Raw genomic sequence first — 27812 nt, 5'->3', positions numbered from 1 at the left:
TATTACAAAACTAAATGTTGGATGGGATTCGGCTGCCGGCGGCGGGCAGGGAGCGGCAGGGAGGAACGGAGGGGAGTTCTCTTCCCCAGCCCCCCCCCCCCCCCCCCCGGCTCCATGCCGCAACTAACCTGTCACGCGCGTCGGCAGCCGAACCTTTTCTCTCGAGCGGGCAGGTACTCGCTAAGGGCAATGTTCGCTCGCTAATCGTAATGATAATAGTCAGATGTAAATAAACACCAGTTGTATCAGCGATCTGTCGCACGTGCGTTCCTGAAAATCACAGCCAACATCTACAGTACAGAAGACAGAGCTGCATGGGGCAATAATGTGGTTTCTCACTGGAATGGGAGGAGAAACCTGCTGTAAAGTAAGCTCCATTGGATCCTCAGGAACACCAATAACCATTGGAGAACCCGTGTGTAATAAAGAATGGAGTTTAGGGCAATTAAAGTGTCCCCACACTCTCAGGTAAGTATTTAGAAAAAGCTGCTGTGTGTACATGAGGGACAACACTATATTTGGCTATTAGAGGAGTTGTATCCAGGATTTATCACAAGTCTTTCCTCTGCAGGCTGTATATCTTTTTCTCAGTCTTCCCTGAGCTGCTGGATGTAGACTGCTGCTATGTCGTCTCCATACACTGCACATATAGAGAAGAGATCCTGCTCTCCTATGTGTGTAGTGTATGAAGACATCATAGCAGCAGTCTACACCCACCAGCTCAGAGATAGAGAAGAGATCCTGCTCTCCTATGTGTACAGTGTATGGAGACATCATGGCAGCAGTCTACACCCAGCAGCTCGGAGATCAGAGATCTTGCTCTCCTATCTATCTGAGCTGGTGGGTGTAGACTGCTACTATGTCGTCTCCACATAATGCACACATAGGAGAGTCGGATCTCTTCTTCTCTATTGGTGGGTGTAGACTGCTGCTATAATGTATCCATACACTGAACACATAGAGGCGCAGGATCTATTCTTCCTCTCGGAGCTGGTGGGTGTAAACTGCTGCTATGGTGTCTTTTATACACTGGTATGGAGAAAGCAGAAACTCCTGCTCCCTCACTCTCTGTAGAACACACAGAGAAATAACAGCATCATGGAGGACATTACACAGTAGGACTGAGCAGTGTAAATGAGATACCAGTAGCTGTGGGATGGTAAGTCACTTACTATTAGTAACAGTCACATCTGTGAGAGACTCTGCTCCTCTGAGCAAAATGATTCTTCACTCTCCTTCACTTCCTGTAATTAGTCTTGTTATTTCTGTTACTAGAGGCAGACTTCACTTGACAACAGGCAGTGGGCAGCAAATTTTAAGGAACGAATACAACAACCAAACAACAGACAGTGGATTGCAGAGGGGCTGGGAGACCGCAAATGGCCAACAAAGGTATTTTTTCAGCACAACCATCGGATCAGAGAAAGTGCAATGCAGCATGGGAAATGAGGGAAAGGAAGTACAGGACAGTGAACTACTGACAGAATGCTAGGCTTGTGACACGCACCCTGCTGAAAGTGGATTGCAAAAAGCAGAAAATTGGGGAAGACCCTCTGAAAATCAGAACTTAGACATGAAACAGGGTGCAAACAGCAGCAAAAGAGCAGGTAAAGAGAACTTGGCGAGTTGGAGAAAACGTATTAAAAACTCGGGGATGCTTTAATGTTCACCTGTGGAGCTGTAGACTATATACACAAGGATGATTTAGTTGCGACCAACATTCTCAGCTGCACCTTGTATTGGACACCACACATTTGCATGTACTGTGCCTGTCTGATAATCGGAAGAATAGGATATGATGCTTTTTTTTTTCTACTCGATCAATCCAAGTTTAGAAGAAAAAGGTCTCTTTTCCATCTGATTTTCATACTGAAAAATGTGTCCAAAAATCGGACGGAAAAATCATGTGTGTGCATATAGCCCAAGTGTGAAGACTAAGCAAGCACACCGAGAAGCATCAGTCCTGGCACGTGTGGCACTGATGTACCCGCTACTACATCAAGAAACGGAATTATTTTATGTTGAAGCCTCTAGCCATAATAATACAAGGACTCAGCGGTGGGTCATACAAGACGTGTTTTTCTTATCGCCAACGTTGTCGCACATAACAATAAATGGGCAGAGACCACTCCGAGGCTCCATAAATAAACGATGTTACCCTGATGGGTCTTCAATCACGCAGGCAACGGCATTACCAGCGAAGCCAAGGAAGATGCCGCCTTTCTGATCTTAACATGTTCAAAGCCAAGAACAAAACCTTACTAGTTTGTCTTAAAGGGGTTGTCCCGCGAAAGCAAGTGGGGTTATACACTTCTGTATGGCCATATTAATGCACTTTGTAATGTACATTGTGCATTAATTATGAGCCATACAGAAGTTATTCACTTACCTGTTCCGTTGCTAGCGTCCTCGACTCCATGGTGCCGTCTAATTTCAGCGTCTAATCGCCCGATTAGACGCGCTTGCGCAGTCCGGTCTTCTCCCTGGTGAATGGGGCCGCTCGTGCCGGAGAGCTGGTCCTCGTAGCTCCGCCCCGTCACGTGTGCCGATTCCAGCCAATCAGGAGGCTGGAATCGGCAATGGACCGCACAGAGCCCACGGTGCACCATGGGAGAAGACCCGCGGTGCATCGTGGGTGAAGATCCCGGCGGCCATCTTGCTAAGGTAAGGAAGAAGTCGCTGCAGCGCGGGGATTCGGGTAAGTAATAAACCTTTTTGTTTTTTTTAACACATGCATTGGGTTTGTCTCGCGCCGAACTGGGGGCCTATTGAAAGAAGAAAAAAAAAACGTTTCCGCGCGGGACAACCCCTTTAACCCTTTGCAATCTAATTTTGGATTCAAGGTTTCCTAGGGGGTTTTCTCTTTCTGCCATTATACAATGGCGCCACCTGCTCGCTAGAGCCAGTACTGCAGTATTGGACATGCTGGAGAGGCCCCCCGACAACAGAGCAGCCAGTAATATACAATAAGAATACCCTGCCGGACATCTTCCAACATCGGAAGCTTTGCAGCCTTCAATCAGAATGTCTTTAGACGTCAGACAGTGGATTGGAAAGGGTTAATGTTTAAAAAATACTTAAAGTCTAGTAAAAGGTATCCGAGCGTCTGGCCCCTGAGGTCTAGTGCCAATCATAATTAGTACCCCAGATTGCCCGGCTATCCTAGATCAGTGTAGTATGGCGTATACGTGTCATGGCGTCACTCATTCATCTGGTCACGTAATAGGAACGGAGCCGCTACTAGCAGTGACAGAGGCTGGCGCAGGACCAGCGGGCGCCACGGCGATGACAGCTCTGGACATCTGGACAGACTATTATTAAGCGGTTGAGACGCGGCTGCAGGGCTTTACTACCGCGATTAAGAGACTATATGGCAGCACTTGGAAATAAATCTCAGCTCTTGCATTCACATGTGGGGGACGACTGCCAACACGGATGATGGAAATAGTGAACGAGGCCGGGCATTGCGTGGATGCCAGTTACAGCCGGGCATAGAAAGGATCAGAGCGGGTATCCAAGATTCCGAGAGAGATAAAACCTCCAACGTGGGAGGACAAGTCAGGGGACCGAGATGAAGATCAAAACCATAAAATACCACTAAATGTGGCAATCAATCATACGTGTCACATCCATTACATGATCCAGAACATTTCTATGTCTAGGTGTTCCCCAACTCCAGTCCTCGGGACCCCCAACAGGTCATGTTTTCAGGATCTCCTATAGTAAGACCACCGGTGGCAATATCTGAGGACCGACAATAATGTCGCAATACTGAGGAAATCCTGAGAACAGGACCTGTTGGGGTCCCTGAGGACTGGAGGTGGGGAACACTGATCTAGACGGTCCTTGTCGCCTGTAACAACCAATCAGAGTGCAGCTTTCATGTTACCAGAGCAGGTTAAGAAATAAAAGTTGCGCTGTGTTTGGTTGCTACGGGCAACAAGGACAGTTTTATCATTAGATAGTATTGATAAATTAGGCCTCATTCAAACAGGCAAATTTGCCCTCCGTACTATGTGTGTATATTTTACGTTAGTCATATACGAGGCATAAACCTCACGGACTTACATTCCAACCTGTGTTTTTTGCGCTTGGGGGGGAAAAAAAAAACGCAGCACATCCTATTTTGGTCCACATTGCGGACCAAAATTGCCCATTACAGTCAATAGGATTGTATAAATACGCACAATGCGTAAATGTAGTCCATGCTTATTTGTGCATCAGGACCATAGAACTCTATGAGGCTACTTGCATTTTTTTTTTGCACATGTGAAAAATGCAATGAATATGTGCGCCAAAAAAGCAACATTGAGCAAATACACAGTAAATACATGCGTATTTCATGGACTGACTCTGCGTACCCCGTGTGAATGAGCCCCTGAGCGACTTGCACGATACGTTGGTCATACACAGGAGACAATGGCTGCTGAAAATACTAGATTTCGGTCGACAATTGGTTGAACTGCATTCTGCCAAATACATCATCCGTCGACCATTGAGAAGGATGAAGTCCTAGGGAAAGCAGAATACCGGCCTCACAGGTAGGAACCGTAAAAATGGCGGCTGAGCGGAGGATCGGACACCACACGGATCCCTACAGATAACGAACACGTCCTTCTAATAAAAACCAAAGATGGCGCAGCTGGCAGGACGGGTTCAGCAGGTCATACAGGAAATGTGAGTGTTAGGTTTTTGGGGGTTTTGCCTGGAAAAAAATATTAAAATTAAAATAGTTTTTTACCCGAGTCCCTTTGTGGTACTGCGGCGGCGCTCCCGATGCGGAAACTACAGCGAATCTTCAGACATCATGACTCTGACCTAGGAAAAAACACAGCAGAAAGCTAAAACCAACGGTCAGAAAACTCAGCGACGAGAAAACGACTTTCAACTCAAGTTACATAACGCCGAGTCACATACAAGAGGCATTCATACAGGCGAGCGCGAGATCCGTGTAACTTGGACCGGTATAGCTCTGGCAAGCCTGCGATTTCTGCTCTGAGGGCCATGCGCCCTACGAGAAAAATGCATCCCATCTCTACAACGAGCGCCGTTCATGAGCGGCAAATCACATTGTTTTAATAGAAAAAAATAGAAAAATCGCAATTATTGCAAAATCGGACACGCAGCGAGTTTTCAGTCTCTGACCATCGGGCCGAAAGAAGAATCGCTCATGTGAAAAAAGACGCTGAAAGCGAGGTGTTCTCTCCATGCGCAGTATCTGACTATATCGAAGTCTCTAAGATATCGTGCACGACGATCGCCTTCTGATGGACTACAATATGATCAGATATCGCGCCTGTAACGAACACGTTACGGCCACATTTACAAAGAAACTATTCAAAACACAAGTCAGTGGAAGCGCTCCGATCCTTCCACAGAATCGCCCATTAATTCCAGTGGGATCTTTAAGGACCTTGCATCGCACTCGCACGCTACGTGATTTGCATGCCTAATGCGATTTTTACATTTACAACTATTAGGCCTCATGTCCACGGGCAAAATAAGAATTAAAATCCGCAGCGGATTTTAACTCTTCTCCTGCCCGCGGATCCGCACCCCATAGGGATGCATTGACCACCCGCGGGGTAGATAAATACCCGCGGATCGTCAATAAAAGGGATTTTTAAAAAAAATGGAGCATGGAAAATTCTGGACCATGCTCCATTTTCGTGCAGGTCTCCCGCGGGGACGGCTCCCGCGGGCTTCTATTAAAGCCTATGGAAGCCGCCCGGATCCGTGGGAGACAAAAATCGGATTTTACTCACCAGCTCCGTTTCTTCTCTTCGCCGCGGCGCCATCTTCTCTCCGTCGCGGCCGGATCTTTTTTCTTCGGGCCGGCGCATGCGCGGGGCACGTCACCGACGTCATCCTGCGCATCCGCCGAGCCGAAGAAAGAAGATCCGGCCGCGACGCAGAGAAGATGACGTCGCGGCGAAGAGAAGAAACGGAGCGGGTGGGAGGTAAGTTTATTCTTATTTATTCTTCTTTTCAGCCCTCATGTCCGCGGGGCAGGAGGGACCCGCTGCAGATTCTCCATAGAGAATCCGGAGCGGGCCTGATTTTCCCCGTGGACATGAGGCCTTAGAATCACTTGTCATGTTTACACACGTGAAAATCCCAAGTACGTAGATGTGATGCACCCACACGGAATCGTTTAATAGTGCGATATCAGTCGTAGATTCTCAGACCAATATCGCTCTCGCCACGCGAACGCCTCCTAATAATGCACATTTATACGTAGTAGATCAATAAAGCCGTAATTTGTCCCAATTTTATACTAGTTCCTGGCAGGTGAGATCTGAGCCATATTTATGAAAAAGGTGAACAGCGCTTGTAAATGTGGTGAATATTTAGGAGCGCCATAAAAACTAGTAGAAGCACCAAATTGACAAAGTTTACAAAAAAAGACGCATCCGGGCCAAGAAACAACAGAGGAAGTATAAGAAGCTGAGAAGCACAATATATGCTAGACGCACCAAAAGGAGAATTTGTTTGACTTTGCTCAAAATTTACCTCGAAGAGCGGGGAACGTGATTTCCACAGGTTGTATTAAAAAATGTTATCACACTAAAACAGTTGAAAAAAAACAAAAAAAAGAGTTTATAAAACACTAGCCGATATACCCGGCCCGACCGAGTTACCAAGGTACAGGCGTTTACGTGTTGTTCACACAGCAGATTTTCATCAAGTCGTGGCTACTTCAGAGGAAACGAGGAATACAATATGTATACACATAGAGGTGAGGTAGATTCTCCTCAGTATATACACATAGAGGTGAGGTAGATTCTCCTCAGTATATACACATAGAGGTGAGGTAGATTCTCCTCAGTATATACACATAAATTGGAGGTAGATTCTCCTTAGTATATACACATAGAGGCGAGGTAGATTCTCCTCAGTATATACACATAGAGGTGAGGTAGATTCTCCTCAGTATATACACATAGAGGGGAGGTAGATTCTCCTCAGTATATACACATAGAGGTGAGGTAGATTCTCCTCAGTATATACACATAGAGGTGAGGTAGATTCTCCTCAGTATATACACACAGAGGGGAGGTAGATTCTCCTCAGTATATACACATAGAGGTGAGGTAGATTCTCCTCAGTATATACACATAGAGGTGAGGTAGAGTCCCCTCAGTATACACACATAGAGGTGAGGTAGATTCTCCTCAGTATATACACATAGAGGTGAGGTAGATTCTCCTCAGTATATACACATAGAGGTGAGGTAGATTCTCCTCAGTGTATACACATGGAGGTGAGGTAGATTCTCCTCAGTATATACACATAAAGGTGAGGTAGATTCTCCTCAGTATATACACATAGAGGTGAGGTAGATTCTCCTCAGTATACACACATAGAGGTGAGGTAGATTCCCCTCAGTATATACACATAGAGGTGAGGTAGATTCTCCTCAGTATATACACATAGAGGTGAGGTAGATTCTCCTCAGTATAAACACATAGAGGTGAGGTAGATTCTCCTCAGTATATACACATAGAGGCGAGGCAGATTCCCCTCAGTATATACACATAGAGGTGCGGTAGATTGAGGTAGATTCTCCCCAGTATATACACATAGAGGTGAGGTAGATTCTCCTCAGTATATACACATACAGGTGAGGTAGATTCTCCTCAGTATGTACACAGAGATTACGTAGATTATCCTCCAGTATATACATATAGAGGTGAGGTAGATTCTCCTCAGTATATACACATAGAGGTGAGGTACATTCTCCTCAGTATACACACACAGAGGTGAGGTAGATTCTCCTCAGTATGTACACATAGAGGTGAGGTAGATTCCCCTCAGTATATTCACGGAGAGGTGAGGTAGATTCCCCTCAGTATATACACGGAGAGGTGAGGTAGATTCTCCTCAGAACGTACACATAGAGGTGAGGTAGATTCTCCTCAGTATACACACATAGAGGGGAGGTAGATTCTCCTCAGTATATACACATAGAGGTGAGGTAGATTCTCCTCAGTATACACACATAGAGGTGAGGTAGATTCTCTTCAGTATGTACACATAGAGGTGAGGTAGATTCTCCTCAGTATACACACATAGAGGCGAGGTAGATTCTCCTCAGTATACACACACACACACACACACACACACACACAGGTGAGGTAGATTCTCCTCAGTATGTACATATAGAGGTGAGGTAGATTCCCCTCAGTATATACACGGAGAGGTGAGGTAGATTCCCCTCAGTATATACACGGAGAGGTGAGGTAGATTCCCCTCAGTATATACACAGAGAGGTGAGGTAGATTCCCCTCAGTATATACACGGAGAGGTGAGGTAGATTCTCCTCAGAACGTACACATAGAGGTGAGGTAGATTCTCCTCAGTATATACACATAGAGGTGAGGTAGATTCTCCTCAGTACACACACATACAGGTGAGGTAGATTCTCCTCAGTATGTACACATAGAGGTGAGGTAGATTCTCCTCAGTATACACACATAGAGGTGAGGTAGATTCTCCTCAGTATGTACACACAGAGGTGAGGTAGATTCTCCTCAGAACATACACACAGAGGTGAGGTAGATTCTCCTCAGAACGTACACACAGAGGTGAGGTAGATTCTCCTCAGAACGTACACACAGAGGTGAGGTAGATTCTCCTCAGAACGTACACACAGAGGTGAGGTAGATTCTCCTCAGAACGTACACATAGAGGTGAGGTAGATTCTCCTCAGTATGTACACATAGAGGTGAGGTAGATTCTCCTCAGTATATACACATAGAGGTGAGGTAGATTGAGGTAGATTCTCCTCAGTATATACACACAGAGGTGAGGTAGATTCCCCTCAGTATATACACGGAGAGGTGAGGTAGATTCTCCTCAGAACGTACACATAGAGGTGAGGTAGATTCTCCTCAGTATACACACATAGAGGGGAGGTAGATTCTCCTCAGTATATACACATAGAGGTGAGGTAGATTCTCCTCAGTATACACACATAGAGGTGAGGTAGATTCTCTTCAGTATGTACACATAGAGGTGAGGTAGATTCTCCTCAGTATACACACATAGAGGCGAGGTAGATTCTCCTCAGTATACACACACACACACACACACACACACACACAGGTGAGGTAGATTCTCCTCAGTATGTACATATAGAGGTGAGGTAGATTCCCCTCAGTATATACACGGAGAGGTGAGGTAGATTCCCCTCAGTATACACACACACACACACACACACACACACACACACAGGTGAGGTAGATTCTCCTCAGTATGTACATATAGAGGTGAGGTAGATTCCCCTCAGTATATACACGGAGAGGTGAGGTAGATTCCCCTCAGTATATACACGGAGAGGTGAGGTAGATTCCCCTCAGTATATACACAGAGAGGTGAGGTAGATTCCCCTCAGTATATACACGGAGAGGTGAGGTAGATTCTCCTCAGAACGTACACATAGAGGTGAGGTAGATTCTCCTCAGTATATACACATAGAGGTGAGGTAGATTCTCCTCAGTACACACACATACAGGTGAGGTAGATTCTCCTCAGTATGTACACATAGAGGTGAGGTAGATTCTCCTCAGTATACACACATAGAGGTGAGGTAGATTCTCCTCAGTATATTCACACAGAGGTTAGGTAGATTCTCCTCAGTATGTACACACAGAGGTGAGGTAGATTCTCCTCAGAACATACACACAGAGGGGAGGTAGATTCTCCTCAGAACGTACACACAGAGGGGAGGTAGATTCTCCTCAGTATGTACACATAGAGGTGAGGTAGATTCTCCTCAGTATGTACACATAGAGGTGAGGTAGATTCTCCTCAGTATATACACATAGAGGTGAGGTAGATTGAGGTAGATTCTCCTCAGTATATACACACAGAGGGGAGGTAGATTCTCCTCAGTATATACACATAGAGGTGAGGTAGATTCTCCTCAGTATATACACATAGAGGTGAGGTAGATTCTCCTCAGTATATACACATAGAGGTGAGGTAGAGTCCCCTCAGTATACACACATAGAGGTGAGGTAGATTCTCCTCAGTATATACACATAGAGGTGAGGTAGATTCTCCTCAGTATATACACATAGAGGTGAGGTAGATTCTCCTCAGTATATACACATAGAGGTGAGGTAGATTCTCCTCAGTGTATACACATGGAGGTGAGGTAGATTCTCCTCAGTATATACACATAAAGGTGAGGTAGATTCTCCTCAGTATATACACATAGAGGTGAGGTAGATTCTCCTCAGTATACACACATAGAGGTGAGGTAGATTCCCCTCAGTATATACACATAGAGGTGAGGTAGATTCTCCTCAGTATATACACATAGAGGTGAGGTAGATTCTCCTCAGTATAAACACATAGAGGTGAGGTAGATTCTCCTCAGTATATACACATAGAGGCGAGGCAGATTCCCCTCAGTATATACACATAGAGGTGCGGTAGATTGAGGTAGATTCTCCCCAGTATATACACATAGAGGTGAGGTAGATTCTCCTCAGTATATACACATAGAGGTGAGGTAGATTCTCCTCAGTATGTACACAGAGATTACGTAGATTATCCTCCAGTATATACATATAGAGGTGAGGTAGATTCTCCTCAGTATATACACATAGAGGTGAGGTAGATTCTCCTCAGTATACACACACAGAGGTGAGGTAGATTCTCCTCAGTATGTACACATAGAGGTGAGGTAGATTCCCCTCAGTACATACACGGAGAGGTGAGGTAGATTCCCCTCAGTATATACACGGAGAGGTGAGGTAGATTCTCCTCAGAACGTACACATAGAGGTGAGGTAGATTCTCCTCAGTATACACACATAGAGGTGAGGTAGATTCTCCTCAGTATACACACATAGAGGTGAGGTAGATTCTCTTCAGTATGTACACATAGAGGTGAGGTAGATTCTCCTCAGTATACACACATAGAGGCGAGGTAGATTCTCCTCAGTATACACACACACACACACACACACACACACACACACACACACACACACACACACAGGTGAGGTAGATTCTCCTCAGTATGTACATATAGAGGTCAGGTAGATTCCCCTCAGTATATACACGGAGAGGTGAGGTAGATTCCCCTCAGTATATACACGGAGAGGTGAGGTAGATTCCCCTCAGTATATACACGGAGAGGTGAGGTAGATTCCCCTCAGTATATACACGGAGAGGTGAGGTAGATTCTCCTCAGAACGTACACATAGAGGTGAGGTAGATTCTCCTCAGTATATACACATAGAGGTGAGGTAGATTCTCCTCAGTACACACACATACAGGTGAGGTAGATTCTCCTCAGTATGTACACATAGAGGTGAGGTAGATTCTCCTCAGTATACACACATAGAGGTGAGGTAGATTCTCCTCAGTATATTCACACAGAGGTGAGGTAGATTCTCCTCAGTATATTCACACAGAGGTTAGGTAGATTCTCCTCAGTATGTACACACAGAGGTGAGGTAGATTCTCCTCAGAACATACACACAGAGGTGAGGTAGATTCTCCTCAGAACGTACACATAGAGGTGAGGTAGATTCTCCTCAGTATGTACACATAGAGGTGAGGTAGATTCTCCTCAGTATATACACATAGAGGTGAGGTAGATTGAGGTAGATTCTCCTCAGCATATACACATAGAGGTGAGGTAGATTCTCCTCAGTATATACACATAGAGGTGAGGTAGATTCTCCTCAGTATATACACATAGAGGTGAGGTAGATTCTCCTCAGTATATACACATAGAGGTGAGGTAGATTCTCCTCAGCATATACACATAGAGGTGAGGTAGATTCTCCTCAGCATATACACATAGAGGTGAGGTAGATTCTCCTCAGCATATACACATAGAGGTGAGGTAGATTCTCCTCAGCATATACACATAGAGGTGAGGTAGATTCTCCTCAGCATATACACATAGAGGTGAGGTAGATTCTCCTCAGCATATACACATAGAGGTGAGGTAGATTCTCCTCAGTATGTACACATAGAGGTGAGGTAGATTCTCCTCAGTATATACACATAGAGGTGAGGTAGATTGAGGTAGATTCTCCTCAGCATATACACATAGAGGTGAGGTAGATTCTCCTCAGTATATACACATAGAGGTGAGGTAGATTCTCCTCAGTATATACACATAGAGGTGAGGTAGATTCTCCTCAGTCTATACACATAGAGGTGAGGTAGATTCTCCTCAGCATATACACATAGAGGTGAGGTAGATTCTCCTCAGCATATACACATAGAGGTGAGGTAGATTCTCCTCAGCATATACACATAGAGGTGAGGTAGATTCTCCTCAGCATATACACATAGAGGTGAGGTAGATTCTCCTCAGCATACACACATAGAGGTGTGGTAGATTCTCCTCAGTATACACACATAGAGGTGAGGTAGATTCTCCTCAGTATGTACACATAGAGGTGAGGTAGATTCTCTTCAGTATGTACACATAGAGGTGTGGTAGATTCTCCTCAGTATATACACATAGAGGTGTGGTAGATTCTCCTCAGTATATACACAGAGGTGTGGTAGATTCCCCTCAGTATATACACAGAGGTGAGGTAGATTCTCCTCAGTATATACACATAGAGGTGTGGTAGATTCTCCTCAGTATATACACATAGAGGTGAGGTAGATTCTCCTCAGCATATACACATAGAGGTGAGGTAGATTCTCCTCAGCATACACACATAGAGGTGTGGTAGATTCTCCTCAGTATACACACATAGAGGTGAGGTAGATTCTCCTCAGTATGTACACATAGAGGTGAGGTAGATTCTCTTCAGTATGTACACATAGAGGTGTGGTAGATTCTCCTCAGTATATACACATAGAGGTGTGGTAGATTCTCCTCAGTATATACACAGAGGTGTGGTAGATTCCCCTCAGTATATACACAGAGGTGAGGTAGATTCTCCTCAGTATGTACACATAGAGGTGAGGTAGATTCTCCTCAGTATATACACATAGAGGTGTGGTAGATTCTCCTCAGTATATACACATAGAGGTGTGGTAGATTCTCCTCAGTATATACACATAGAGGTGTGGTAGATTCTCCTCAGTATATACACAGAGGTGTGGTAGATTCCCCTCAGTATATACACAGAGGTGAGGTAGATTCTCCTCAGTATGTACACATAGAGGTGAGGTAGATTCTCCTCAGTATATACACATAGAGGTGTGGTAGATTCTCCTCAGTATATACACATAGAGGTGTGGTAGATTCTCCTCAGTATATACACATAGAGGTGAGGTAGATTCTCCTCAGCATATACACATAGAGGTGAGGTAGATTGAGGTAGATTCTCCTCAGTATATACACATAGAGGTGAGGTAGATTCTCCGCAGTATGTACACATAGAGGTGAGGTAGATTCTCCTCAGTATATACACAGAGGTGAGGTAGATTCTCCTCAGTATATACACATAGAGGTGAGGTAGAGTCTCCTCAGTATATACACATAGAGGTGAGGTAGAGTCTCCTCAGTATATACACATAGAGGTGAGGTAGAGTCTCCTCAGTATATACACACAGAGGTGAGGTAGATTCTCCTCAGTATATACACATAGAGGTGAGGTAGAGTCTCCTCAGTATATACACATAGAGGTGAGGTAGATTCTCCTCGGTATATGCATATAGAGGTGAGGTAGATTCTCCTCGGTATATGCATATAGAGGTGAGGTAGATTCTCCTCAGTATATACACATAGAGGTGAGGTAGATTCTCCTCGGTATATGCATATAGAGGTGAGGTAGATTCCCCTCAGTATGTATATATAGGGGTGAGGTAGATATTTATATTATACACACTCATATCTGTGTGTGTGTGTGTGTGTGTGTGTATATATATAATATAATACACACAATATCACCTAGTGTGTATGATAAATATATAGATACACATACACTGGGTGATATATTGGTGTTGTGTATATATATGAGCCGAGAACCAGAGTCTTATGAAAGCTGGCTAAAAGAAAAACTGTGTTGCCCAAGGCAACCAATCACAGCACAGCTATCATTTTGCCTCAGCACTAAAAGGAGTGAAAGCTGTGCTGTGATTGGTTGCTATTGGCAACAAAAATTACAGTGGAAGTCGGTGAGTCTTCAATGTTTAATCCCGCCAGTACTGGTCGCCCGATGCTGAAGAATGTGCATGCAGATGGTCACCCAAGTCGGACCAGAACTGTGGATTTGTGGACGACACAAACAGACAGACTGTGTGTGTTATATACAAGATTGTGCGCTTCATGGCGGCGGCATACGTCATCACTAGCGTCAGTGAGCTGCCGCGCAGGACCTGTTCGCACAGCGATACATCCGACCCTGCAGAACACAAAGCTTTCTGTGCCACAATGCTGTTACATTCTACGAGACGGAAAGCGACCCGCTGAACGCACAATGACCCTCGCAGCGAACGCGCCGTCACAGACAAGCCTCCGTTGTTCAGGCCGCATTCTAATCATTAGGTCTATAAAAAGTACTCACTGACAACCGCGACCACAACCTGCAGCCGTTCATTTAGGTCTCTCCAGCCGCCTGCTGGCACGGACGGCTGTCATCTGACACCGCTGACCTATTCTGGCGCTGCGACTCATCTGATCCGGCCAAAATGTAACAGCAAAGAATTCACCTACCAGCAGCCCCGCAGCGGATCATCTGTCACGGAGCGACTTCTAGAGACGCTGGGCGCCAGGACTTATTAATACCCTCTAGGTGTGCTTCACTCTAACACTCTATCAGGCCATCCGCCACGGAACAGGCTGTGGTTAGAAGAACGGTCACCGGAGGCCCTAAAACTGGTTCCCCCTTGGCCTATAAGAGGCTCTCGGAGGCTCCTTGTGTGTAGTGGCCTCTTCTTCTGCTTGTGTAGAGCTTGTTGACCACTAGACGCCTCTACGACGTAGAGAAGAGATTTCACCCCGTTACCAGAGTGCTAGAGGGGCGCATTATTGGGATGGGAGAAGCGGGATGGTTGTATCAATGAATTGTCCCCCACCGGCCGTTCTGACCAGACTGTTAGGAGGTGTTGGGACCAGTGGATGGGGGCACACAAGGCCACCAGGCTCAGGATGCCCCCGACAGATCACTAGTTGAGAGGCGCGTCTGACCAGACTGTTAGGAGCTGTTGGGACCAGTGGATGAGTGAGGGCACACAAGGTGACCAGGCTCAGGATCCCCCGACAGATCAGTAGTAGAGAGGAGCGTCTGACCAGACTGTTAGGAGGTGTTGGGACCAGTGGATGGGGGCACACAAGGTGACTAGGTTCAGGACCCCCCCTACAGACCACCAGTAGAGAGGAGCGTCTGACCAGACTGTTGAGGGGTGTTGGGACCAGTAGATGTGTAAGGGAACACAAGGTGTCTGGGCTCAGGACCCCCTACAGACCACCAGTAGAGAGGAGCGTCTGACCAGACTGTTGAGGGGTGTTGGGACCAGTAGATGTGTAAGGGAACACAAGGTGACTGGGCTCAGGATGCCCCCCGACAGACCACAGTTTGTGGTTTGTTGTGAGACAGCTGCACACCTGTGTGGAGACTCCGATAAATGAGACCTCACAAATGTCCCCACACACAGCTGGCAGTACATACTGACCAACAACATTGAAGCATAGTCCTTCAACACCATCTTCACATCTCCTGAACGTGATATCAGGTCATCTCCAGTGCTAATGCCGCCAACACCAGTCCAGCCTTCATCTAACCGTCAACCGTTCTCCAGTGGTGAAACAAACCGTCGCTGTTGTGCAAACATGTCACCACAGAGGGCTCAATGCCACCGTGGAGCTACTGCAGCTCACATGACACAGCGACAAGCCATGATGTCACCTCAGCCACCAGCTGAAGCTTGTAAATCACATGCAGCTCATATGTGAAAGCAACGTAGCAGAGCTGTGTGGCGCCACCAGAAACACTGCTACTATAATTTCCTACTAATTACTGGTCTATATATAGGTGCCTCCTCTCAGTGTAATCCTGTCTGTACAGGGAGGGGAGGAGGTGAGCTGTGACTACTGTGAACAGTGGCTTCTGTGTTATCTATATATAGGTGTCCCCTCTCAGTGTAATCCTGCCTGTGATGATAATGAGATGACGGCTGAGATGTTTTCTCTAGGATACTATTTGGCTCAGCGGTTAGCGTGAAAAGGCTAAATTCTAGGATTAAAAAATATATATATACAGATTATGACTGAAAAAAATCCCCAGAATTCCTAATAAATATGTTTAACACAATGATGTGATTCTTATAACGGGTCGTTTTCTGACGACTCTTCCCTTTACAGCAGCCCGCCGGTCCTGGGACAACAGCCTGAGGGGGATATATTACCTGATGCGCTCCTTTATTCCCGTACAGCAGCCAATATGCTGGTGATCCAAGATGGCCGCAGCGCTCTGTTGCTGGGCATTAGTAATCCGCTACAGCATCCTGCGTCCTAACTGGTACGAACCGCTCGCACAAGCAGTTTATGGTGCTTTACACTGCTGCTGCTCTTCCCCTGTACATCAGGTAGTCTAAGGAACAGCGCGGTTATCGTGGATCACTAGAGAAGGGCCACAATGACCAGCAGATCGGCGGCTGTGCGGGAATACAAGGGAGGGCACCAGGCAGTACTACAGCCGCCGGCCCCCAAGTGGATGCAGCACAGCAGTGCCCCACTCCATCTACTTAACGACCGCGCCAGGCATTGCTGGCGCACTTTAACTCCGTAATCTCCGGTGCTGCCCATATAGAGAAAGGAGCGGCATCCACCACCTTCATGACCGCCACTCCAGTCACTCAGGGACCAGATTATCCCGTTCTTGGGATCGGTGGGAGTCCCAGCAGTTGGGCCTCCACCAATCATAATGTCATCCCCTATCCTGTAAAGTATCCATGTGGAAAGGGGATAACTTTATGGTCGGCACAATCCCTTTAAATGTATAGTTCTCCTTCGTGTTCAGGGTCCCGTCTGTAGGGGGCAGTATTACTGAAGTGTTACTGTACTATAGACACTTCAGGCTGGATGGACTCCAGGGGGCGACAACCAAGTCTGCGAGCCAGAAATTAGCTCACAACAATTATCACCTTTCCTTCCAAGCAAGTCTGGGCAGGAGTCCAATGATAAAGTCCAGCAGGGGGCGACAACGAGCACAAGTGAAGACAAAACCCCAGGAACGAGGAAATTAAGGGGCAGATTGAGGCACGGCGCGAAAAATCAAGTTTTTCTTTTTTTTTTTGCACATTTAACCGTTTATCTTACAAGCGTTTTTCCATCATAGGAGCAGCTAAAAAAAAAGAACAACAGTTCAGTCTGCAGCCCCAAGGAATGTATTTTCCACCTCCATGCGGTTTTTCACACTGCTGCACTTGTAGTTACAAATACTGAATGTAAATGGATCGGTTTCTTATTGGCTCAGTCATTATTGCTGCCGCTTCGCAGTTGTGGAGTTACAGGTTCCTATCGGACCAAGGAGAACATCTGCAAGGACTTTGAAAAACTCCATCTAGATGTTACACTTGGTCGTGTTTGAACCTAGAACTCCAGAACTGCAAGGCAACAGTGCCATTGACTGAGCCACCATGATTGTTTTTTCTTTCTCCATCTCTGGAGGGGGAGAAGCAGAACAAGAAGAAGAAACATAAAGACGATATACAAAATCCATGCGGAGGTTGTCCTTGGTCATATTTGAACCTAGGACTCCAACACTGCAAGGCAGCAGTACCAACACCTGAGCCACCACACTTGTAACTTCAGAGGAGAACAAGAGTAAACACAAAAAGAACTTACAAGTCCCACAAAGATGTAGCACTTGGCCGGATTTGAGCCCCAGCACTCTAAGGTAACAGCGGTAACCACTGAGCCACCAAGCTGCTTCTTCCTTCTGCAGAGGAGAAGAAACACAAACTAAACAAATTACATGTAGATGTTGTCCTTAACCAGATATGTACCCAAGAACCCCAGCGCTGCAAGGCAACAGTGCTAACCACTGAGTCACCACACTTCTTTTCCTTCTTCCTCCCCGTACTTTTCTTCTCTGAAGAAGGAGAAGAAATAAGAAGGGAGAAGCATGGTGGCTTAACGGTTAGCGATGTTGCCCTGAAGCTCTAGGTTCCATTCTGATCAATGACCATATCTTCATGGAGTTTGTATGTTCTCTTTGACTTTCATTGTTGTTGTTCCTTCTACTCCTTCAGAGATGGAAGATAAAGGAGCAAGCATGGTGGCTCAGTGGTTAGCACTGTTGCCTTACAGTACCAGAGATCAGATCTGACAACATCTGTACACTCGGGACCCCCTGACCGTCCGGTCTGTTGTACTGGCAGCAGACTGGTTGTCATCAGAGGAGTAATCCGGGATTCAGGCTTTACTCCCATTGAAGTCAGTGGGAGGCAGCGCAGCTCTCACACCGTCGGCCCAGAACCGTGGTCAGTACGGCACATTCTGTCGTGAGCAGGAAGAGTAAGAGCGGCGCTCCAACTACCTCCTCTGACCGCTGATGAGGGCATCCTGCCAGCGCAGCGGACTGACCAATCAGCTGATGGACAAGGGTCCGGCGTGAACTCCTGCGCACCAACTGATCACCTTTCCTCTGGATAGGCCATTAACCCTTTCCAATCCACTGTCTGACCTCTGAAGACATTATGATTTAAGGCTGTACAGCTCCGATGTTGGAAGACGGCCGTCGGGGTTCTCTTACTGTATATTGCCAGCCTCTCTGCTGTCGGAGCCTATCCAACGTGTCACCTCATGCAGTACTGGCTTTAGCCAGCAGATGGCACCGTTGTATAACGGCAGAAAAAGAGTAAGCCCCCTAGGAAAACCAGGATACAAATTGGATTGGAAAGGGTTAAAGCCGAGGGTACCCCAATAATTGTGTTCCCAGGAATAGGAGCAGATAGAAACATGGGACACGCTTAAGACGACGCGGCATTCTTAAAGGATGAGTGAGACGGATGGCGGCTGCGTCCAGCGCACAGAACCCACATGATGCGCGATTCCAAGACACCAGTGAAGAGGCTCCTCCGGCTCCTTACTACCACCAAGGATGTGTATTCAGGGAGCACTGAGGAAGAGGTTCACATACCTCAAAACGCTTCCATCACTGAACGAAGAACAACATGTTCTGACCCCCATCTTTGTTTGAAGGTTGCTCCATATTCCGCCCTCCAAAGAGTTCTATCCATCAATAGCCTTAAGGGTCGGGAAGTTTGATTTCAGCTGTGCGACTGCTGCGTCCTCCCCGCGCCACACAGGGCCCGGCCGCGACGGGCGTCCAGGACAAGGAAAGAGAGCGCCGCAGGCTACACAAGCGTCCACCCAACAGCTCTCATGCGAATACATAGCACAACTCACTTTACCGGCAGCTGAGATCGAGGACACTGTCTGCCACGGACGGCTCCCCAAAGCGCCGATTTACCGCAAGTTAAGGCCCTTTTACACGGAACAATTACGTTAAAAAAAAGCAAAAATGAACGATAATCCTTCTCTGTAAACACAAATAATCGACCGGTGAACAATAAATTTGCTTGCTTAGCGTTCATTCTGCGCCGGCGTTAAACTCACGATTGAGTGGTTCGCTAATCGTTGGGTGTAAATCCTGTCCGTTCCGTCCTTCTCACGACATACAGCGAATGCTAACGATTTATCTGCCGGCGGCATGTGCGAACAATAAATCGTTAGGTGTGTAAGCGACTTTAGGGTTCATTCGCATGGATGACGGCGATATCAGACGGAGAAACTCGGACGTCACACTTGCAAATGTGCGATTTGTGCTGCAAGTGCATTGTGCAAGAAAAACGCATCGCTTCGACGCAACACGTGAATCTAAGCATCGCATGAAAAAAAAAACAGCATCCACGTCAAAGCGCAAATTTTTTTTTTTTTTTTAATCTTTCATAAGCAATAAAATAATTGGTGATTCTGACACAGAATCACCCAAAAATAGGGCATGCGGCGACCCTTCCCATAACAGACCATCGCTCAGAGAATAAAAACATTAAAAGCAATGGGCGAGAGTGCAGCATTTCCTGCGCCGGGCGCATTCCTGTATTCAGCGCGTCCCCGACCGATCCGGTGAACATTTCTGGTATCATTTCCACAAGTTTCCACCATAAATCTGTCAGTCCGGGGGGCGCGGCTCCTCCGCACAAAGGAGAAAAGTCAAAAACCTTTGTGCAAAAATGTGCAACTTTTTTTTACTGGAAACAGGCATAAAACCTTTCATAAACGCATCCCAAGATGTCCTTTGGGAGGCGATGTCTCACCGCACCGCTGGTGGCCGGATACTGTGTGCCAAGCCGCCCGGGTGAATTGGCTGCATTTAGACTCTATTTACACGGCTGATAGTCTCGCACATTCTGCGAGACGCACAAAACGCACACGAAAAAAAAGACTGTTTGCAATAAGTCTTTTTACACGGGTGATTTTTCTCTCGCAGCGCCCCCTATTTTCATGCGAGTTTCGCACAAGAGTAGTAGATGCGAGCGCACAGCACGCGGGCGGGACGTACGTGGACAGTGCTATGAGTGCCTGCCAACCATCTCGGGCGCGCTTTGCTATCAGCTGTGTAAATACAGCCGGGTGATCTTGCGCGACGGACAAGATAACTTGTTGTAAACCGGTCGAATTGCAGGGGCGACGTTCCTCACACACCGATGGGGCAAGAAGGACAAACTGCGGCAAGTCCCATCGGTTGCACGTCATGTGACGCGACGCAATTTTGATAACTTTTACTATTGAAACAGCTGACAGCATGCAACGCTTACGTGTGTGAAAGCAAAACGCACGCCAACGAGACGGGAATAGCACAAACACGATATCGTTTCTCGTGCTCTTCCGTGTGAACAGGGAAAAAAATGACATCTCGCTGGCACGTACATGCGAGGTCGTTGCGTTTTTCACAAGCGTGAAAACTGCTAGTGCAATGATGCGATGTGATTATCTCACAAAACGCATCGCACTTGCAGAATAATCGCGGGTTCGTCAGCGCGATGTCAGTCAAATTTTCTCACAAGGCGGCTGCAAAGAAGCGTACATCCGGAAGACCGCGATCACACGGGCGTTTTGTTATGGATTCCCATTGCGGTTGTTCTTCAATTAAAACTGCATGAAAAAGGTAGATGCGTGCGCGAATACGGGATGATGGCAAAAACCGCGTTAACCACACGGGGGCGCCACTTTGTGCCTTATCAGCGGACGACATTTGTAAAAAGCGGACCAGTAAAAAGTGTCCTCAGACTACAACAAAGACTTAAAAAACCCACTGATGGCCACCAGACACAGAGCGCCCCCTGCAGGAAGTGACATCTCATTACCCTTATCTGCCCATCTGTGACCCGGACCTCCCAAATAGTCTTCGGTCTGCGGTCCCAGATCCTATAATTAGCAGGGACCTGCGCCAGCGCTGGGGTGACAGATGTGACACGCCAACATGATTCGCTGTGGAGGCCTCTCATGTCATACGAGAGCGCCGGGTCATATGAGAGCGCCAGGTCACGCACATACATGAGCAGGTGGAGAATTACCGTTTGCATATTAGTAGCTAAAAAAAGAACAACACGTAATTCTGCACCCGCCGGATTCTGCCGCAGATATGAAAGCAAAGCTGCACACAGAGTTCACACCTATTAATAAAGAACACAGGACCAGCCATTCACAATAGATGATGCCACAGCTCACCTCCTCCCCTCCATGCACACTAATCACTAAACCTAATAGTCTGACAATACCTGTTCTGTAGAGGAAACTTCTCAGCCGTCATCTAATTACAATCACAGGCAGGATTACATTGAGATGAGACACCTATATATAGATAACACAGGATCCACCATTCACAATAGTCACAGCTCCCCTCCTCCCCTCCCTGTACAGACAGGATTACACTGAGAGAAGACACCTATATATAGATAACACAGGACCACCATTCACAATAGTCACAGCTTACCTCCTCCCCTCCCTGCACAAACAGGATTACACTGAGTGGAGACACCTATATATAGAGAACACAAGATCCTCCATTCACAATAGTCACAGCTCACCTCCCCCCCCCCCCTGTACAGACAGGATTACACTGAGTGGAGACACATATAAAGATAACACAGGATCCACCACTCACAATAGTCACAGCTCACCTCCTCCTCCCCACTCCTGTACAGACAGGAGTACACTGAGAGGTGACACCTATATATAGAAAACACAAGATCCTCCATTCACAATAGTCACAGCTCACCTCCTCCCCCCCTGTACAGACAGGTTTACACTGAGAGGAGACACCTATATACAGATAACACTGGATCCACTATTCACAATAGTCACAGCTCCCCTCCTCCCCTCCCTGCAGACAGGATTACACTAAGATGAGACACCTATATATAGATAACACAAGATCCACCATTCACAATCGATGATGTCACAGCTCACCTCCACCCCTCCCTGCACACTGACCACTAAGCCTAATAATAGTCTGACATCTGTTAACAGGTGAAAGAGCATGCTCAGAACACTCTCCCACAGAAGTCAATGCGACCCCTCCTGTCCACTGTGTCTATGGGCCATGAGGCTTCTGTCAAGCATCTCTTATATCCTGGTAACCGCAGCTCAGACATGATGGCCGCCCCGATAGTCGTCTACAGACCATGGAAAAAAAATCTACACTCAGAAAGTAAATGGAAAAGGTTTCACAATCCGGTCTTAATTGGTAAATGAAATATAAATTACGCTTCCCCTTTAAAAATCTAAAAATGATTATTTACAATAATCTGCAGCTCAGAATATAAGGAGCAGCGAGCGGCGCCGCGCGTCCGATACGTATTTGGCCGTAACTGCTAAAAACAGAAACCGCTAAAGAATCCGCGGCGTAGTTCGCATTCTCCCGCGTGTTCCTTTAAATGTCGCCGCGTTCGGCTGCTGCAGTGACTTCCTGGAGGCCATGTGAACGGCCTCCAAGCGGTGTCATGGCATCACCCTGAAGAGCGGGCGCAGCGACAGGCTCGGCTTTGTTGTGATAGCCGTGGATCCCTCGCTCCCTCCTCTCACATTCCGCTCCGTCTGGAATGCTCGCCGCTCATTGTGCCAACCAAATACCCATCTGGGAAAAAAAAAAAAAAAAAAACAACAAACATGCAAAAACCGCTGACAAAACCTCGCCCACGTGAATGTGAGCGCCCGGGACGGGTTAAGCCTTTACCGCCACAGGGTCTGAAAGTGAAGCGTTTACGGAGCCGCTATGAATCACAGAACGCAACAGAACCCTGTCCACTCTCCAGGTGGTGGAGGTAAGTACATGGTTTTGTCCCACAAAAAGAGCGGTAAGCCGGCTGGAACCCCCAACGACCACAAGAACAATGGTCTTCAGCTTCGTGCACATTATTGGGTCTAGCAGAGTACAAGCCGTTCGCCATTACCTGTCGTCCCGCTGAAATGTCATGACGCTGCTTAACCCCTTAGTGACCAGCTACTAGGCGACCTATTCTAGGGTCAGCATGGGAATCCCATGCACTAACAGAGGTGAGCAGAGGAGCCTACATGGCGCTATCACGCAACCGCTCAGCCAATCACAGGTAAATGAAAGGGGTTGTACTACAATTACAAGATATCTACCATCCGCAGGAACGGGAATAACTTTCTAATTGGTGGGGGTCTCATCTTGACCTGGCCGGTGCTCTAAAATGCTGGCAGGTAAACCTAGGAGAGGACCAGCATGATCCTGCTGGCACACACTTGGATCTCCCCTATCTGGCATGTCTGAGTCCCGGCCCAGCCGGGTTCTCTTAGTTCATCATAAGCCTGATGAAGGGTAACCATACCCAAAACGTTGCACACTAATTAAGAACTTGTGCCATATCAGGAAGGGCTTTCATATTAGTGTGCAACGTTTCGAATACGGTTACCCTTCATCAGGCTTATGATGAACTAAGAGAACCCGGCCGGGCCGGGCTCAGACATACCAGGTAGGAGAGGTCCAACTATGTGCCAATAGGATCTCCACGGTCCTCTCCTAGCCAGGTTTTCCCACTGGCATCTCAGAGCCCCGGCCCGGCCGTGTTCTTACCGCCCGTTATATGCCTGAAGAAGGGTAATTATAGCTGAAACGTTAAGACAATGTACACCAGCGGTATTGTGGATACAATAACAACTGGAAGCCATTGCATCTTCTGGTGCTCCCACCTCTCTTCTTGTTCGGAATTGCAAAATATAAGCGTCTGGCATGCCAAGAGCAGACAGAGATATAAAGATAAGCGGACGCCGGACGCTTCTGGCGCCATTGAACCCCACAGCAATCCCAGGATTGGTCAGGGAAGACCCAACCAATGTTGGTGAAGAATCTTCTAAACTCCATTGACCAAGGCAACAAAACTCTACGGCGACGGCGAGCGCCATTCTAGTAGATCACACATAACCAACCGTACGCCAAAAGAAACGAACCTGTCGAGCGGCTGACGGATCTTCCGAGTGTTGGTCTGATTCCACAGCGAGTGACACAATAATTACAGCACTTGTACGGGCGCTAATGCAAGACATTTCTCATGCAGAACAGGAAGAGCACCGAGGCGAGGGGCCGGGGAATAATACGCCTATTTAGCTGTGAGCGATTCTTTTTTACGTAACCTTTAAGTGAATCATAAATCAGGGCCGATCCATCAGGCTGAGTAATGGAGAAATGAGCGGGACTGCGCAAATCAATGGATGGAATGGAAGACTGTATTTAATGCAGCTTCACGGCTCTGCGGACCGCGCACAACATTCAGCCGTATAAAGGTTATCGCCGCGGCGTTCGTGTATCTTGTCGTATGAGATGTAAATATAACCCTATAGCGACCAAAGGCCGCACCGCGTTCATATCCCATAGGCTTTACTGTCTGATGTCTCGGATGTAAAGTGCATCCACAACCAGACTGCGTGATTTGCCTTACTATGGCGCCGAGTCAGCGTGACCTGGTGTATATATATCAGGTGACTTTTCAGGACAAGCCGCTGTGTGTGCATGAGGAATAACACTGTATCTGGCCCTTATATATAACTTTTATCCTGCATTGATCTCTAGTTTTCTCCTCTGCAGTTTCTATTGCCAATTTTCTCTGGCAGCAGCTCTCTCTAAGTCTCTCTCCCTTTTGCTCCCCCCTCCCTTCTGTTGTCTATAGACTTATGTCCAGTTCTAAACCACCTCCCCTCCCTGCACACTAATCACTAAACCTAATAGTCTTGACACTTCCTGTTCTGTAGAGGAAACTTCTCAGCCGTCATCTCATTATAATTACAGGCAGGATTACACTGAGAGGGGAAAACTATAGATAGCACAGGATCCACCATTCACAATAATCACAGCTCACCTCCTCCTCCTCCTATCTGAAGGATAGCCCATCATTAGTAGATTAGCAGGGGTCTACTGCCCGGGACCCTCACCAATCGGCTGTTCTCTGCGACAGTGCGTTTGTAAACGGAGCTGATTTCTGTAAGAAACACGCAGCTCTGTTCTCACTGCAGTGGTCAGGCTTGGAATTACAGGCAAATTTCATAAAGAAGGAAATGGGAACTTTGCCTGCAATACCAAGCCTGACCACTGTGGTGAAAAAGGGGCTGTGTGCCTGGGCACAACAGCCTGGCAAACAGCTGATGTGTGGGCATCCCATGCAGCAGACCTCCACCGATCTGCTACTGATGGGCTCTCCGGAGTTTACATCTGGACAAGTCATAAGGTCTGAGGTCACCGATGCCGAATTAGCAGGGAAACCATGATGCCTCAAATAACGTGTTAGTGAAAGCTTCAATGTCATAGTTCTATTCCAGACACATCAACACACTAGTTTTCCGAAGCTCTCGGCACGCGCACATGTGACTGCGACTGGGACAGGTAACGCAGCCGGCCGCTCGCAGAGGGAAACTTTGTCCTTCTGCTAAATTTATAGGACCAGAAATGAGTCAGAAGCCCCTGAAGCTGCCGAGCCGCCTGGTATCCTGCAGATAAAAGAGGAGGAAATGCAGCACATTACTAAAGAGTGATGATCAGGCGCGGGATCAGCAGAGCGTGATGGACTGTCCGTAAACAGCGCGGCAGCCGGACGGTCAGCACACCCAACTGGAAGGCAGCCACAAAGAGTTAAAGGAGCGCTAACTTTACTGACAACTTCTGCTCATCCACTGGCTTGTGTCTCCTCATTTCTGTAATATACCTGCATTAAAAGTTGTGCTGCTTTTTCAATGTAAATCACGATTGAAGTGGCTGCCACTAGGGGGCTCCCTTCCAGGTTCTCTGCAATCCACTTCCTTAGTAAAAAAAAAAAAAAAAAAAAAGGGCACAGCGTTTCCATGGAAACAGGGGGAGGGGGCTATCTTCACAGGTAGCTCCCCTGCACTCAGAAGCTGCAGGCTGACAGATCTGTAGACACTGTGATAAAGATCTCCTGCGCTGCTGTTACAGTGTGCGCACATTATAGTGGGTTTACTAACCATTTACCCAGAATGTCTCCAACTGCCTGAACGTCTAAGAAAAGTAGAGGGGCGGGCATGCAGATACTGCCTCACTGCTGATTGGACCACAGACAGTGCAATGCAGCATGGTAAGTAAAGGCAAGGAAGTCAGGACAGTGAACTACTGGCATAATGCTGAGCTTGCAACACACCCTCTCCTCGACTGTGGATAGCAAATAGCAAAACAGTAAAATAAGGAAGAGCATGTAAAAATCAGAACTTACAGACATGAAACAGGGTGCAAACCGCAGCAAATGAGAGCTATAGCGTTGTATTCAGCTGACTGTGCAGGCTGTTGGTCAGAACGATTCCTGACATCCTCCTCCGACCCCTTTCAGGGATGAGTTGTTTCCGTCCACAGGATCCCCTTTCTCTGGAGGTTTTCCTTGATCGCACCATTCTCTGTTTACTCTCCACACCATTACAAGAGAAAACCCCCCACAGTTGGTGGTGAGACCCCGGGCTAGTCGAACACCGATGACCGGCCTCGTTGGAAGTTGCTCCGATCGCTGAATTTTCCCATCTAATGTGGATTCACACTGAAACTGAGCCAATTCCCGGCGCCGATCTGCAGCAGAGTCGCTGTGGGTTTCCGCCATGATTTTGCAGGGATCCCTGGTAAATGTACCCGAAGATCAGATGGCGGAGTTCACTGTAGAAGAATTCCATGTGAGTTCTGCATCTGAATCCCGCGTCTTTCTAACACAGTTTCTGCCACGGATCCGCGCACAAAACGTGGCCTGTCAAACGGGCAAAATCCGCAGGCGAAATTCAGATGTGGAAAAACGCCTTTCCGAGCGTTTTCGTACAAATGACTATTTTTCACATTGCAATTTCGCATGCGGATTTCTCTCATTCAGTCCATGTCACACAGCGGAATCGGCCATGCAAAAGTTCCACGTCTTTTTGACGAGCATTTTTGCGCAGATCTACATGCAGTGGAAACTAAGAAGAAATGACAGAAAGGAGGTTTTTGCGCACGTGGATTTTGCTCACTGGCAGGACAAATGCAGATGCGTGCGACATTCTGTGCCCCAAGGACGCCGATTCCCACTGTATTTCAGAAGCTGCTTTCCCACGGAAGCTTTCTACTGTAAACCCTGCGGTGTGAATGTTCCAGGGCTGAAGCCGCACGGATCCGCGCCATCAGAAAAACGGGGAATTTATAACATTTTTAGCGGTGGAATTTGCATGGAAAGATTCGGCTGTGAACATATTTTGACACGCAGCGGATTCGCACAAGCGCCGCGGCGTACGTTGCACTGCAGACGTTTGGCGTGGATGTTGCTGCAGAACATCCGCCCCAATTCTGCACCCTGAAAACGGAGAAAATTTTTTTTTTTTTTAAAGTC

General features: G+C 47.1%; 1 protein-coding gene across 1 annotated transcript in view; it reads right to left on the bottom strand.

Annotated features, from left to right (window-relative positions):
- MPP7 (MAGUK p55 scaffold protein 7) overlaps positions 1-27812 on the bottom strand; it is a 329284-nt gene that overhangs the window by 270378 nt on the left and 31094 nt on the right. The window contains exon 2 of the mRNA XM_066585695.1: positions 4742-4818. The gene's annotated coding sequence lies outside the window, so the exon portion shown is untranslated. The remainder of the gene's footprint in view (positions 1-4741; positions 4819-27812) is intronic.

Source organism: Eleutherodactylus coqui, chromosome 12 (assembly GCF_035609145.1).
Source record: "Eleutherodactylus coqui strain aEleCoq1 chromosome 12, aEleCoq1.hap1, whole genome shotgun sequence".
In the NCBI taxonomy this organism is placed as follows: domain Eukaryota; kingdom Metazoa; phylum Chordata; class Amphibia; order Anura; family Eleutherodactylidae; genus Eleutherodactylus; species Eleutherodactylus coqui.
This window is presented reverse-complemented; position numbering and strand designations above follow the sequence as displayed.